Below are 14,688 nucleotides of genomic sequence, written 5' to 3'. Positions count from 1 at the left end.
CCACTTGTGGGCTCAGCTACATTGTTCACCCTAAAAAAAAAGCAGTCCTTTCTCCCCGTCGGGGAATTGAACCCCGGTCTCCCGCGTGACAGGCGGGGATACTCACCACTATACTAACGAGGAGCAGGTGGGTCATACCTTTGAAAAAACGTGGAGCATTGGTACTAACCCTAAGTTTGGCGTGTTGGGCTTAAACACTTCTAACATAAATATCTGTAGAGACTGAATGGTTGGAGCTAGGAACTACTACGACCCCTCTATGGAAAGCTGAGACTCTCACAGACACGTACATGTAATCGATTTTGCTCTATACCGCTCACAGGCCACACAATACTAGTTAGAAGGTGAGGCGTTTGTGGGAAATCCCAGGACATTGTCACAAATCCCAACCTCAAGACTGTTGTCAATGACAAGTTGGTTACTCTTTTCCACCTCACACACTGGAAATCTGCAATGGATTCACCAAAGTCTACTGAGAATGAGTAAATGTCCAAACTGTAAATGAAAGCAAAGTCGTATTTTTCAAGAGTCAGTTGAGAATTCGCCCAAGACCAGAGATTTCTGTTGGCCTGGCAATCTAACACAGATTTCCTCCTCAGGGGTTTGCATACTTGTCAAAATTACATGTTCAAAACTTCTTGCATTGGCCGGGAATCGAACCCGGGCCTCCCGCGTGGCAGGCGAGAATTCTACCACTGAACAACCAATGCCTTGGAAGGGTGAGTTAACCCCAAAGGCTGGAAATCGTATCATAAAGCTTTTTTTTCCAAGAATATTTTCCACTTGTGGGCTCAGCTACATTGTTCACCCTAAAAAAAAGCAGTCCTTTCTCCCCGTCGGGGAATTGAACCCCGGTCTCCCGCGTGACAGGCGGGGATACTCACCACTATACTAACGAGGAGCAGGTGGGTCATACCTTTGAAAAAACGTGGAGCATTGGTACTAACCCTAAGTTTGGCGTGTTGGGCTTAAACACTTCTAACATAAATATCTGTAGAGACTGAATGGTTGGAGCTAGGAACTACTACGACCCCTCTATGGAAAGCTGAGACTCTCACAGACACGTACATGTAATCGATTTTGCTCTATACCGCTCACAGGCCACACAATACTAGTTAGAAGGTGAGGCGTTTGTGGGAAATCCCAGGACATTGTCACAAATCCCAACCTCAAGACTGTTGTCAATGACAAGTTGGTTACTCTTTTCCACCTCACACACTGGAAATCTGCAATGGATTCACCAAAGTCTACTGAGAATGAGTAAATGTCCAAACTGTAAATGAAAGCAAAGTCGTATTTTTCAAGAGTCAGTTGAGAATTCGCCCAAGACCAGAGATTTCTGTTGGCCTGGCAATCTAACACAGATTTCCTCCTCAGGGGTTTGCATACTTGTCAAAATTACATGTTCAAAACTTCTTGCATTGGCCGGGAATCGAACCCGGGCCTCCCGCGTGGCAGGCGAGAATTCTACCACTGAACAACCAATGCCTTGGAAGGGTGAGTTAACCCCAAAGGCTGGAAATCGTATCATAAAGCTTTTTTTCCAAGAATATTTTCCACTTGTGGGCTCAGCTACATTGTTCACCCTAAAAAAAAAAGCAGTCCTTTCTCCCCGTCGGGGAATTGAACCCCGGTCTCCCGCGTGACAGGCGGGATACTCACCACTATACTAACGAGGAGCAGGTGGGTCAATCCTTTGAAAAAACGGGTGGAGCATTGGTATACTAACCCTAAGTTTGGCGTTGTTGGGATTAAACCTTCTAACATAAATTATCTGATAGAGACTGAATGGTTGGAGCTAGGAACTACTACGACCCTCTCTATGGAAAGCTGAGGACTCTCACAGACCGTAATGTAATCGAATTTTGCCTCTATACCGCTCACAGGACACACAATACTAGTTAGAAGGTGAGGGCGTTTGTGGGGAATCCCCGGACATTTGTCACAAATCCCAACCTCAAGAACTGTTCGTCAATGACAATGTTGGATTGGTTACTTCTTTTCCACCTCACCACACTGGAAATCTGCAATGGATTCACCAAGGCTTACTGAGAATGAGTTTAAATTGTCCCATAAACTGTTAAATGAAAGCAAGTCGTATTTTTCAAGAGTCAGTTGCGAATTCGCCCAAGCCCAGAGATGATTTCTGTTGCCTGGCAATTTCCTAACACAGGATTTCCTCTCAGGGGTTTGCATACTGTCAAAATTACATGTTCAAAACTTCTTGCATTGGCCGGGAATCGAACCCCGGGCCTCCCGCGTGGCAGAGGCGAGAATTCTACCACTGAACAACCAATGCCTTGGAAGGGTGAGTTAACCCCAAGGCTGGAAATCGTATCATAAAGCTTTTTTCCAAGAATATTTTCCACTTGTGGGCTCAGCTACATTGTTCACCCTAAAAAAAAAAGCAGTCCTTTCTCCCCGTCGGGGAATTGAACCCCGGTCTCCGCGTGACAGGCGGGGATACTCACCACTATACTAACGAGGAGCAGGTGGGTCATACCTTTGAAAAAACGTGGGAGCATTGGTACTAACCCTAAGTTTGGCGTGTTGGGCTTAAACACTTCTAACATAAATATCTGTAGAGACTGAATGGTTGGAGCTAGGAACTACTACGACCCCTCTATGGAAAGATGAGACTCTCACAGACAACGTACATGTAATCGATTTTGCTCTCTACCGCTCACAGGGCCACACAAGTACATTCGTTAGAAGGTGAGGGTTGTGGGAAATCCCTAGGACATTGTCACAAATCCCAACCTCAAGACTGTTGTCTAATGACCAAGTTGGTTACTCTTCTTCCACCTCACACACTGGAAATCTGCAATGGATTCACAAAGTCTACTGAGAATGAGTAAATGTCCCAAACCTGTAAATGAAAGCAAAGTCGTATTTTTCAAGAGTCAGTTGAGAATTCGCCCAAGACCAGAGATTGTCTGTTGGCTCATGGCAATCTAACCAGATTTCCTTCCTCAGGGGTTTGCCATACTTGTCAAATTACATGTCTCAAAACTTCTTGCATCTGGCCGGGAATCGAACCCGGCCTCCCGCGTGGCAGGCGAGAATTCTACAATGAACAAACCAATGCCTTGGAAGGGTGAGTTGTTAACCCCAAGGTGAAAATCGTATCATAAATGCTTTTTTTTCCAAGAATATTTTCCACTTGTGGGCTCAGCTACATTGTCACCCTAAAAAAAAAGCACGTCCTTTCTCCCGTCGGGGAATTGAACCCGGTCTCCCGCGTGACAGGCGGGGATACTCACCACTATACTAACGAGGAGCAGGTGGCGTCATACCTTTGAAAAAACGTGGAGCATTGCGTACTAACCCTAAGTTTGGCGTGTTGGGCTTAAACACTTCTAACAAAATATCTGTAGAGACTGAATGGTTGGAGCTAGGAACTACTACGACCCCTCTAGGAAAGCTGAGACTCTCACAGACACGTACATGTAATCGATTTTGCTCTATACCGCTCACAGGCCACACAATACTAGTTAGAAGGTGAGGCGTTTGTGGGAAATCCCAGGACATTGTCACAAATCCCAACCTCAAGGACTGGTGTCAATGACAAGTTGGTTACTCTTTTCCACCTCACACACTGGAAATCTGCAATGGATTCACCAAAGTCTACTGAGAATGAGAAATGTCCAAACTGTAAATGAAGCAAAGTCGTATTTTCAAGAGTCAGTTGAGAATTCGCCCAGACCAGAGATTTCTGTTGGCCTGGCAATCTAACACAGATTTCCTCCTCAGGGGTTTGCATTACTTGTCAAAATTACATGGTCAAAACTTCTTGCATTGTGCCGGGAATCGAACCCGTCGCCTCCCGCGGTGGGCAAGGCGAGAATCTACCACTGAACACCCAATGCCTTGGAAGGGTGAGTTAACCCAAAGGCTGGACAATGTATCATTAAGCTTTTTTCTCCCAAGAACTAGTTTTCCACTTGTGGGCTCAGCTACATTGTTCACCCTAAAAAAAAGCAGTCCTTATCCTCCCGGTCGCGGGAATTGAACCCCGGTTCTCCCGCTGTGACAGCGGGTATACTCACCCCTATACTACGAGGGAGCAGGTGGGTCATACCTTTGAAAAAAACGTGGAGCATTCGGTACTAACCTAAGTTTGCGTGTTGGGCTTAAACACTTCTAACATAAATATCTGTAGACTGAATACTGGTTGGAGCTAGGAACTACTACGACCCCTCTTATGGAAAGCTGAGACTCTCACAGACACGTACATGTAATCGATTTTGCTCCTATACCGCTCACAGGCCACACAATACTAGTTAGAAGGTGAGGCGTTTGTGGGAAATCCCCAGGACATTGTCACAAATCCCAACCTCAAGACTGTTGTCAATGACAAGTTGGTTACTCTTTTCCACCTCACACACTGGAAATCTGCAATGGATTCACCAAAGTCTACTGAGAATGAGTAAATGTCCAAACTGTAAATGAAAGCAAAGTCGTATTTTTCAAGAGTCAGTTGAGAATTCGCCAAGACCAGAGATTTCTGTTGGCCTGGCATCTAACACAGATTTCCTCCTCAGGGGTTTGCATACTTGTCAAATTACATGTTCAAAACTTCTTGCATTGGCCGGGAATCGAACCCGGGCCTTCCGCGTGGCAGGCGAGAATTCTACCACACTGAACAACCAATGCCCTTGGAAGGGTGAGTAACCCCAAAGCTGGAAATCGTATCATAAAGCTTTTTTTCAAGAATATTTTCCATTGTGGGCTCAGCTACATTGTTTCACCCTAAAAAAAAAAGCAGTCCTTTCTCCCCGTCGGGAATTGAACCCCCGGTCTCCCGCGTGACAGGCGGGGATACTCACCACTATACTAACGAGGAGCAGGTGGGTCATACCTTTGAAAAACGTGGAGCATTGTTACTAACCCCTAAGTTTGGCGTGTTGGCGCTTAAACACTTCTAACATAACATATCTGTAGAGACTGAAGGTTGGAGCTAGGAACTACTACGACCCCTCTATGGCAAGCTGAGACTCTCACAGACACGTACATGTAATCGATTTTGCTCTATACCGCTCACAGGCCACACCATACTAGTTAGAAAGGTGAGGCGTTTGTGGAAATCCCAGGACATTGTCACAAATCCCAACCTCAAGACTGTTGTCAATGACAAGTTGGTTAACTCTTTTCCACCTCACACACTGGAAATCTGCAATGGATTCACCAAAAGTCTACTGAGAATGAGTAAATGTCCAACTGTAAATGAAAGCAAAGTCGTATTTTTCAAGAGTCAGTGAGAATCGCCCAAGACCAGAGATGTTCTGTTGGCCTGGAATCTAACACAGATTTCCTCCTCAGGGGTTTGCATATTGTCAAAATACATGTTCAAACTTCTTGCATTGGCCGGGAATCGAACTCCGGGGCCTCCCGCGTGGCAGGCGAGAATTTCTACCATGAACAACCAATGCCTTGGAAGGGTGAGGTTAACCCCATAGGTCTGAAATCGTATCATAAAGCCTTTTTTTTCCAAGACTATCTTTCCACTTGTGGGACTCAGCTACATTTGTTCACCCTAACAAACAGAAAGCAGTCCCTTCTCCCCGTCGGGGAATTACCCCGGGTCTCCCGCGTCGACACGGCGGGGATACTCACTACCATAGTACAACGAGGAGCAGGTGGGTCATACTTTGAAAAAACGTGGCAGCATTGGTACTACCCTAAGTTTGGCGCGTGTTTGGGCCTTAAACACTTCTAACATAAATATCTGTAGAGACTGAATGGTTGGAGCTAGGAACTTACTATGACCCCTCTATGGAAAGCTGAGACTCTCACTAACACGTACATGTAATCCGATTTTGCTCCTATACCGCTCACAGGCCACACAATACTAGTTTAGAAGGTGAGGGCGTTTGTGGGAAATCCCAGGACATTGTCACAAATCCAACCTCAGACTGTTGTCAATGACAAGTTGGTTACTCCTTTTCCACCTCACACACTGGAATCTGCAATGGATTCACCAAAGTCTAACTGAGAATGAGTAAATGTTCCAACCTGTAAATGAAAGCAAAGTCGTATTTTTTTCAAGAGTCAGTGAGAATTCGCCCAAGACCAGAGATTCTGTTGGCCTGGCAATCTAACACAGATTTCCTCCTCAGGGTTTGCATACTTGTCAAAATTACATGTTCAAAACTTCTTGCATTGGCCGGGAATCGAACCCGGGGGCCTCCCGCGGGGCAGGCGAGGAAATTCTACTACTGAACAACCAATGCCTTGGAAGGGTGAGTTAACCCAAGGCTGGAAATCGTATCATAAAGCTTTTTTTCCAAGAATTTTCCACTTGTGGGCTCAGCTACATTGTTCACCCTAAAAAAAAAGCAGTTTTCTCCCCGTCGGGGAATTGAACCCCGGTCTCCGCGTGACAGGCGGGGATACTCACCACTATACTAACGAGGAGCAGGTGGGTCATACCTTTGAAAAAACGTGGAGCATTGGTACTAACCCTAAGTTTGGCGTGTTGGGCTTAAACCCTTCTAACATAAATATCTGTAGAGACTGAATGGTTGGAGCTAGGAACTACTACGACCCCTCTATGGAAAGCTGAGACTCACAGACACGTACATGTAATCGATTTTGCTCTCTATACCCGCTCACAGGCCACACAATACTAGTTAGAAGGTGAGGCGTTTGTGGGAAATCCCAGGACATTGTCACAAATCCCAACCTCAAGACTGTTGTCAATGACAAGTTGGTTACTCTTTTCCACCTCACACACTGGAAATCTGCAATGGATTCACCAAAGTCTACTGAGAATGAGTAAATGTCCAAACTGTAAATGAAGCAAAGTCGTATTTTTCAAGAGTCAGTTGAGAATTCGCCCAAGACCAAGATTTCTGTTGGCCTGGCAATCTAACACAGATTTCCTCCTCAGGGTTTGCATACTTGTCAAAATTACATGTTCAAAACTTCTTGCATTGGCCGGGAATCGAACCCGGCCTCCCGCGTGGCAGGCGAGAATTCTACCACTGAACAACCAATGCCTTGGAAGGGTGAGCTAACCCCAAAGGCTGGAAATCGTATCATAAAGCTTTTTTCCAAGAATATTTTCCACTTGTGGGCTCAGCTACATGTTCACCCTAAAAAAAAAAGCAGTCCTTTCTCCCCGTCGGGGAATTGAACCCCGGTCCCCGCGTGACAGGCGGGGATACTCACCACTATACTAACGAGGAGCAGGTGGGTCATACCTTTGAAAAAACGTGGAGCATTGGTACTAACCCTAAGTTTGGCGTGTTGGGCTTAAACACTTCTAACATAAATATCTGTAGAGACTGAATGGTTGGAGCTAGGAACTACTACACCCCTCTATGGAAAGCTGAGACTCTCACAGACACGTACATGTAATCGATTTTGCTCTATAAGCTCACAGGCCACACAATACTAGTTAGAAGGTGAGGCGTTTGTGGGAAATCCCAGGACATTGTCACAAATCCCAACCTCAAGACTGTTGTCAATGACAAGTTGGTTACTCTTTTCCACCTCACACACTGGAAATCTGCAATGGATTCACCAAAGTCTACTGAGAATGAGTAAATGTCCAAACTGTAAATGAAAGCAAAGTCGTATTTTTCAAGAGTCAGTTGAGAATTCGCCCAAGACCAGAGATTTCTGTTGGCCTGGCAATCTACACAGATTTCCTCCTCAGGGGTTTGCATACTTGTCAAAATTACATGTTCAAAACTTCTTGCATTGGCCGGGAATCGAACCCGGGCCTCCCGCGTGGCGGCGAGAATTCTACCACTGAACAACCAATGCCTTGGAAGGGTGAGTTAACCCCAAGGCTGGAAATCGTATCATAAAGCTTTTTTTCCAAGAATATTTCCACTGTGGGCTCAGCTACATTGTTCACCCTAAAAAAAAAGCATCCTTCTCCCCGTCGGGGAATTGAACCCCGGTCTCCCGCGTGACAGGCGGGGATACTCACCACTATACTAACGAGGAGCAGGTGGGTCATACCTTTGAAAAACGTGGAGCATTGGTACTAACCCTAAGTTGGCGTGTTGGGCTTAAACACTTCTAACATAAATATCTGTAGAGACTGAATGGTTGGAGCTAGGACTACTACGACCCCTCTATGGAAAGCTGAGACTCTCACAGACACGTACATGTAATCGATTTTGCTCTATACCGCTCACAGGCCACACAATACTAGTTAGAAGGTGAGGCGTTTGTGGAAATCCCAGGACATTGTCACAAATCCCAACCTCAAGACTGTTGTCAATGACAAGTTGGTTACTCTTTTCCACCTCACACACTGGAATCTGCAATGGATTCACCAAAGTCTACTGAGAATGAGTAAATGTCCAAACTGTAAATGAAAGCAAAGTCGTATTTTCAAGAGTCAGTTGAGAATTCGCCCAACCAGAGATTTCTGTTGGCCTGGCAATCTAACACAGATTTCCTCCTCAGGGGTTTGCATACTTGTCAAAATTACATGTTCAAAACTTCTTGCATTGGCCGGGAATCGAACCCGGGCCTCCCGCGTGGCAGGCGAGAATTCTACCACTGAACAACCAATGCCTTGGAAGGGTGAGTTAACCCCAAAGGCTGGAAATCGTATCATAAAGCTTTTTTCCAAGAATATTTTCCACTTGTGGGCTCAGCTACATTGTTCACCCTAAAAAAAAAAGCTCCTTTCTTTCTCCCCGTCGGGGAATTGAACCCCGGTCTCCCGCGTGACAGGCGGGGATACTCACCACTATACTAACGAGGAGCAGGTGGGTCATACCTTTGAAAAAACGTGAGCATTGGTACTAACCCTAAGTTTGGCGTGTTGGGCTTAAACACTTCTAACATAAATATCTGTAGAGACTGAATGTTGGAGCTAGGAACTACTACGACCCCTCTATGGAAAGCTGAGACTCTCACAGACACGTACATGTAATCGATTTTGCTCTATACCGCTCACAGGCCACACAATACTAGTTAGAAGGTGAGGCGTTTGTGGGAAATCCCAGGACATTGTCACAATCCCAACCTCAGACTGTTGTCAATGACAAGTTGGTTACTCTTTTCCACCTCACACACTGGAAATCTGCAATGGATTCACCAAAGTCTACTGAGAATGAGTAAATGTCCAAACTGTAAATGAAAGCAAAGTCGTATTTTTCAAGAGTCAGTTGAGAATTCGCCCAAGACCAGAGATTTCTGTTGGCCTGGCAATCTAACACAGATTTCCTCCTCAGGGTTTGCATACTTGTCAAAATTACATGTTCAAAACTTCTTGCATTGGCCGGGAATCGAACCCGGGCCTCCCGCGCGTGGCAGGCGAGAATTCTACCACTGAACAACCAATGCCTTGGAAGGGTGAGTTAACCCCAAAGGCTGGAAATCGTATCATAAAGCTTTTTTTCAAGAATATTTTCCACTTGTGGGCTCAGCTACATGTTCACCCTAAAAAAAAAAGCAGTCCTTTCTCCCCGTCGGGGAATTGAACCCCGGTCTCCCCGCGTGACAGGCGGGGATACTCACCACTATACTAACGAGGAGCAGGTGGTCATACCTTTGAAAAAACGTGGAGCATTGGTACTAACCCTAAGTTTGCGTGTTGGGCTTAACACACTTCTAACATAATATCTGTAGAGACTGAATGGTTGGAGCTAGGAACTACTACGACCCCTCTATGGAAAGCTGAGACTCTCACAGACACGTACATGTAATCGATTTTGCTCTCTATACCGCTCACAGGCCACACAATACTAGTTAGAAGGTGAGGCGTTTGTGGGAAATCCAGGACATTGTCACAAATCCCAACCTCAAGACTGTTGTCAATGACAAGTTGGTTACTCTTTTCCACCTCACACACTGGAAATCTGCAATGGATTCACCAAGTCTACTGAGAATGAGTAAATGTCCAAACTGTAAATGAAAGCAAAGTCGTATTTTTCAAGAGTCAGTTGAGAATTCGCCCAGACCAGAGATTTCTGTTGGCCTGGCAATCTAACACAGATTTCCTCTCAGGGTTTGCATACTTGTCAAAATTACATGTTCAAAACTTCTTGCATTGGCCGGGAATCGAACCCGGCCTCCCGCGTGGCAGGCGAGAATTCTACCACTGAACAACCAATGCCTTGGAAGGGTGAGTTAACCCCAAAGCTAGAAATCGTATCATAAAGCTTTTTTTTCCAAGAATATTTTCCACTTGTGGGCTCAGCTACATTGTTTCCCCTAAAAAAAAAGCAGTCCTTTCTCCCCGTCGGGGATTGAACCCCGGTCCCCGCGTGACAGGCGGGGATACTCACCACTATACTAACGAGGAGCAGGTGGTCATACCTTTGAAAAACGTGGAGCATTGGTACTAACCCTAAGTTTGGCGTGTTGGGCTTAAACACTTCTAACATAAATATCTGTAGAGACTAATGGTTGGAGCTAGGAACTACTACGACCCCTCTATGGAAAGCTGAGACTCTCACAGACACGTACATGTAATCGATTTTGCTCTATACCGCTCACAGGCCACACAATACTAGTTAGAAGGTGAGGCGTTTGTGGGAAATCCCAGGACATTGTCACAAATCCCAACCTCAAGACTGTTGTCAATGACAAGTTGGTTACTCTTTTCACCTCACACACTGGAATCTGCAATGGATTCACCAAAGTCTACTGAGAATGAGTAAATGTCCAAACTGTAAATGAAAGCAAAGTCGTATTTTTCAAGAGTCAGTTGAGAATTCGCCCCAGACCAGAGATTTCTGTTGGCCTGGCAATCTAACACAGATTTCCTCCTCAGGGGTTTGCATACTTGTCAAATTACATGTTCAAAACTTCTTGCATTGGCCGGGAATCGAACCCGGGCCTCCCGCTGTGCAGGCGAGAATTCTACCACTGAACAACCAATGCCTTGGAAGGGTGAGTTAACCCCAAGGCTGGAAATCGTATCATAAAGCTTTTTTTCCAAGAATATTTTCCACTTGTGGGCTCAGCTACATTGTTCACCCTAAAAAAAAAAGCAGTCTTTCTCCCTCGGGGAATGACCCCGTCTCTCCCGCGTGACAGGCGGGGATACTCACCACTATACTAACGAGGAGCAGTGGGTCATACTTTGAAAAAACGTGGAGCATTGGTACTAACCCTAAGTTTGGCGTGTTGGGCTTAAACACTTCTAACATAAATATCTGTAGAGACTGAATGGTTGGAGCTAGGAACTACTACGACCCCTCTATGGAAAGCTGAGACTCTCACAGACACGTACATGTAATCGATTTTGCTCTATAACCGCCACAGGCCACACAATACTAGTTAGAAGTGAGGCTTTTGTGGGAAATCCCAGGACATTGTCACAAATCCAACCTCAAGACTGTTGTCAATGACAAGTTGGTTACTCTTTTCCACTCACACACTGGAAATCTGCAATGGATTCACCAAAGTCTACTGAGAATGAGTAAATGTCCAAACTGTAAATGAAAGCAAAGTCGTATTTTTCAAGAGTCAGTTGAGAATTCGCCCAAGACCAGAGATTTCTGTTGGCCTGGCAATCTAACACAGATTTCCTCCTCAGGGGTTGCATACTTGTCAAAATTACATGTTCAAAACTTCTTGCATTGGCCGGAATCGAACCCGGGCCTCCCGCGTGGCAGGCGAGAATTCTACCACTGAACAACCAATGCCTTGGAAGGGTGAGTTAACCCCAAAGGCTGGAAATCGTATCATAAAGCTTTTTTTCCAAGAATATTTTCCACTTGGGGCTCAGCTACATTGTTCACCCTAAAAAAAAAGCAGTCCTTTCTCCCGTCGGGGAATGAACCCCCGGTCTCCCGTGACAGGCGGGATACTCACCACTATACTAACCGAGGAGCAGGTGGTCATACCTTTGAAAAAACGTGGAGCATTGGTACTAACCCTAAGTTTGCGTGTTGGGCTTAAACACTTCTAACATAAATATCTGTAAGACTGAATGGTTGGAGCTAGGAACTACTACGACCCCTCTATGGAAAGCTGAGACTCTCACAGACACGTACATGTAATCGATTTTGCTCTATACCGCTCACAGCCACACAATACTAGTTAGAAGGTGAGGCGTTTGTGGGAAATCCCAGGACATTGTCACAAATCCCAACCTCAAGACTGTTGTCAATGACAAGTTGGTTACTCTTTCCACCTCACACACTGGAAATCTGCAATGGATTCACCAAAGTCTACTGAGAATGAGTAAATGTCCAAACTGAAATGAAAGCAAAGTCGTATTTTTCAAGAGTCAGTTGAGAATTCGCCCAAGACCAGAGATTTCGGTGGCCTGGCAATCTAACACAGATTTCTCCTCAGGGGTTGCATACTTGTCAAAATTACATGTTAAAAACTTCTTGCATTGGCCGGGAATCGAACCCGCCCACGCGTGGCAGGCGAGAATTCTACCACTGAACAACCAATGCCTTGGAAGGGTGAGTTAACCCCAAAGGCTGGAAATCGTATCATAAAGCTTTTTTTCCAGAATATTTTCCACTTGTGGCTCAGCTACATTGTCACCCTAAAAAAAAAAGGCAGTCCTTTATCCCGTCGGGGAATTGAAACCCCGGTCTCCGCGTGACAGGCGGGGATACTCACCACTATACTAACGAGGAGCAGGTGGGTCATACTTTGAAAAAAGTGGAGCATTGGTACTAACCCTAAGTTTGCGTGTTGGGCCTTAAGCACTTCTAACATAAATATCTGTAGAGACTGAATGGTTGGAGCTAGGAACTACTACGACCCCTATGGAAAGCTGAGACTCTCACTAGACACGTACATAATGTAATCGATTTTGCTCTATACCGCTCACAGGCCACACAATACTAGTTAGAAGGTGAGGCGTTTGTGGGAAATCCCAGGACATGTCACAAATCCCAACCTCAAGACTGTTGTCAATGACAAGTTGGTTACTCTTTTCCACCTCACACACTGGAAATCTGCAATGGATTCACCAAAGTCTACTGAGAAATGAGTAAATGTCCAAACTGTAAATGAAAGCAAAGTCGTATTTTTCAAGAGTCAGTTGAGAATTCGCCCAGACCCAGATTTCTGTTGGCCTGGCCATCTAACACAGATTCCTCCTCAGGGGTTTGCATACTGTCAAAATTACATGTTTCAAAACTTCTTGCATTGGCCGGGAATCGAACCCGGGCCTCCGCGTGGCAGGCGAGAATTCTACTACCACTGAACAACCAATGCTTGGAAGGTGTGAGGTAACCCCAAAGGCTGGAAATCGTATCATAAAGCTTTTTTTCCAGAATTTTTCCACTTGTGGGCTCAGCTACATTGTTCACCCTAAAAAAAAAGCAGTCCTTTCTCCCCGTCGGGGGAATGAACCCCGGTCTCCCGCGTGACAGGCGGGATACTCACCACTATACTAACGAGGAGCAGGTGGGTCATACCTTTGAAAAAACGTGAGCATTGGTACTAACCCTAAGTTTTGGCGTGTGGGCTTAACACTTCTAACATAAATATCTGTAGAGACTGAATGGTTGGAGCTAGGAACTACTACGACCCCTCTATGGAAAGCTGAGACTCTGCACAGACACGTACATGTAATCGATTTGCTCGTTACTAGTTAGAAGGTGAGGCGTTTGTGGGAAATCCCAGGACATTGTCACATATGCCAAACTCAAGACAGTTGTCACTGACAAGTTGTTACTCTTTCCCATTAATAACTAAAGCCTTGCAAAAGGAATGAGTCCCATCTGGTCCGAGATCTACTGTCCTGCAGGTTCAGTCAAACTCTTCTTTAAGCATATCTGATTCAGCAGCTACTTAGTAGAATCAGCTGTGTTAAATTAAGGTTTGACTGAAAACACATCAGGACTGTAGACCTCCAGGAAGAGGGTGGCAGTCCATGGTTAAGAAGAATAATTCACACAGCCAGCACATTTTTCCAAAGTTTTTATTGCGTCAAACATTTTACACTGCAGAGCTCTGGTCGAGATGGCAGAAATGTACCGTAAACTGGTCCCAACATTTTTAACATTCATCTCATCTACAGGCCAAGCTACAAAACAGCCTCTTTGGAAAAAGTTACTTGGAAGAAAAATAACCTAAATGAATTGCCAATCAGTCTTTATACACCTCTGTACATTGCATCTCAACTATTTACATATTTTCACAAGGCAAAAAAGTTGAATTACAAACATTTCTCCACAAATTCCCAGTAAAAGACCAAGGCGATGATGTTCCTTTTAGTGTGATATCACATTTGACAATAATTTAAACAATTCTAACTAACAGAATATCTACTAATTATGCACAAATAATAAAAGGTTTAAATGAAGCATGACAAAGCCTAAAACTATGATAGGACATGTAACATGATATAGAAACCAGAGAAATGTGTTTTTAAGTAGTAAGTACAATGTCGAATGTAATCTCAAACAGGACAACATTTCATGTGCAGTGCTGACCATCCAAGTTGGGAGAACTCAAAACATTTTATACTTACAAAGCAGCCTACTTAGAGGAACAAAAATAAACTAAAAGCCATGGTACCAGAGTGTACTCTATTCAGAGTTTTCATATTTTTGATAAAATAAACATAACACATTGTTCTTTTGTGGTTCCATGTGCAGCCCTTATATATTTGCACTCCAATAACATTTGTTTTCCAGTGAGCCCCAATGTATTTATTTTACAGTATAGTAACAAAACATTTCAAAACAATAACTAAATGGCCCAGATTTAGTAAATTATAGGTAAAAGCATGTAGCC

The 14,688-nt window shown here is 44.7% G+C and overlaps 21 non-coding genes across 21 annotated transcripts; all 21 read right to left on the bottom strand.

Annotated features, from left to right (window-relative positions):
- Positions 1-51: 51 nt before the first annotated feature.
- Positions 52-123, bottom strand: trnad-guc (transfer RNA aspartic acid (anticodon GUC)). Its single transcript has one exon. It is a non-coding gene; the product is annotated as a tRNA-Asp (tRNA).
- A 516-nt stretch (positions 124-639) lies between these two features.
- Positions 640-710, bottom strand: trnag-gcc (transfer RNA glycine (anticodon GCC)). Its single transcript has one exon. It is a non-coding gene; the product is annotated as a tRNA-Gly (tRNA).
- Positions 711-829: 119 nt separating this feature from the next.
- trnad-guc (transfer RNA aspartic acid (anticodon GUC)) lies at positions 830-901 on the bottom strand. The gene has a single exon. It is a non-coding gene; the product is annotated as a tRNA-Asp (tRNA).
- A 516-nt stretch (positions 902-1,417) lies between these two features.
- trnag-gcc (transfer RNA glycine (anticodon GCC)) lies at positions 1,418-1,488 on the bottom strand. The gene has a single exon. It is a non-coding gene; the product is annotated as a tRNA-Gly (tRNA).
- Positions 1,489-1,608: 120 nt separating this feature from the next.
- Positions 1,609-1,679, bottom strand: trnad-guc (transfer RNA aspartic acid (anticodon GUC)). Its single transcript has one exon. It is a non-coding gene; the product is annotated as a tRNA-Asp (tRNA).
- Positions 1,680-2,417: 738 nt separating this feature from the next.
- On the bottom strand, positions 2,418-2,488 carry trnad-guc (transfer RNA aspartic acid (anticodon GUC)). Its single transcript has one exon. It is a non-coding gene; the product is annotated as a tRNA-Asp (tRNA).
- A 2,095-nt stretch (positions 2,489-4,583) lies between these two features.
- Positions 4,584-4,656, bottom strand: trnag-gcc (transfer RNA glycine (anticodon GCC)). Its single transcript has one exon. It is a non-coding gene; the product is annotated as a tRNA-Gly (tRNA).
- A 118-nt stretch (positions 4,657-4,774) lies between these two features.
- On the bottom strand, positions 4,775-4,846 carry trnad-guc (transfer RNA aspartic acid (anticodon GUC)). Its single transcript has one exon. It is a non-coding gene; the product is annotated as a tRNA-Asp (tRNA).
- Positions 4,847-6,346: 1,500 nt separating this feature from the next.
- Positions 6,347-6,417, bottom strand: trnad-guc (transfer RNA aspartic acid (anticodon GUC)). Its single transcript has one exon. It is a non-coding gene; the product is annotated as a tRNA-Asp (tRNA).
- Positions 6,418-6,931: 514 nt separating this feature from the next.
- On the bottom strand, positions 6,932-7,001 carry trnag-gcc (transfer RNA glycine (anticodon GCC)). Its single transcript has one exon. It is a non-coding gene; the product is annotated as a tRNA-Gly (tRNA).
- A 118-nt stretch (positions 7,002-7,119) lies between these two features.
- Positions 7,120-7,190, bottom strand: trnad-guc (transfer RNA aspartic acid (anticodon GUC)). The gene has a single exon. It is a non-coding gene; the product is annotated as a tRNA-Asp (tRNA).
- Positions 7,191-7,887: 697 nt separating this feature from the next.
- Positions 7,888-7,959, bottom strand: trnad-guc (transfer RNA aspartic acid (anticodon GUC)). The gene has a single exon. It is a non-coding gene; the product is annotated as a tRNA-Asp (tRNA).
- A 508-nt stretch (positions 7,960-8,467) lies between these two features.
- On the bottom strand, positions 8,468-8,538 carry trnag-gcc (transfer RNA glycine (anticodon GCC)). The gene has a single exon. It is a non-coding gene; the product is annotated as a tRNA-Gly (tRNA).
- Positions 8,539-8,659: 121 nt separating this feature from the next.
- trnad-guc (transfer RNA aspartic acid (anticodon GUC)) lies at positions 8,660-8,731 on the bottom strand. The gene has a single exon. It is a non-coding gene; the product is annotated as a tRNA-Asp (tRNA).
- A 511-nt stretch (positions 8,732-9,242) lies between these two features.
- Positions 9,243-9,315, bottom strand: trnag-gcc (transfer RNA glycine (anticodon GCC)). The gene has a single exon. It is a non-coding gene; the product is annotated as a tRNA-Gly (tRNA).
- A 118-nt stretch (positions 9,316-9,433) lies between these two features.
- On the bottom strand, positions 9,434-9,506 carry trnad-guc (transfer RNA aspartic acid (anticodon GUC)). The gene has a single exon. It is a non-coding gene; the product is annotated as a tRNA-Asp (tRNA).
- Positions 9,507-10,017: 511 nt separating this feature from the next.
- trnag-gcc (transfer RNA glycine (anticodon GCC)) lies at positions 10,018-10,087 on the bottom strand. Its single transcript has one exon. It is a non-coding gene; the product is annotated as a tRNA-Gly (tRNA).
- A 119-nt stretch (positions 10,088-10,206) lies between these two features.
- Positions 10,207-10,276, bottom strand: trnad-guc (transfer RNA aspartic acid (anticodon GUC)). Its single transcript has one exon. It is a non-coding gene; the product is annotated as a tRNA-Asp (tRNA).
- Positions 10,277-11,554: 1,278 nt separating this feature from the next.
- Positions 11,555-11,624, bottom strand: trnag-gcc (transfer RNA glycine (anticodon GCC)). Its single transcript has one exon. It is a non-coding gene; the product is annotated as a tRNA-Gly (tRNA).
- Positions 11,625-13,088: 1,464 nt separating this feature from the next.
- trnag-gcc (transfer RNA glycine (anticodon GCC)) lies at positions 13,089-13,161 on the bottom strand. The gene has a single exon. It is a non-coding gene; the product is annotated as a tRNA-Gly (tRNA).
- A 117-nt stretch (positions 13,162-13,278) lies between these two features.
- Positions 13,279-13,349, bottom strand: trnad-guc (transfer RNA aspartic acid (anticodon GUC)). The gene has a single exon. It is a non-coding gene; the product is annotated as a tRNA-Asp (tRNA).
- Between the last annotated feature and the right edge of the window lie 1,339 nt (positions 13,350-14,688).

This window comes from Oncorhynchus kisutch, linkage group LG23 (genome assembly GCF_002021735.2).
Source record: "Oncorhynchus kisutch isolate 150728-3 linkage group LG23, Okis_V2, whole genome shotgun sequence".
NCBI lineage: Eukaryota > Metazoa > Chordata > Actinopteri > Salmoniformes > Salmonidae > Oncorhynchus > Oncorhynchus kisutch.
Note: the sequence above shows the minus strand (reverse complement) of the source record. Positions and strands in the feature narration are given on the sequence as shown.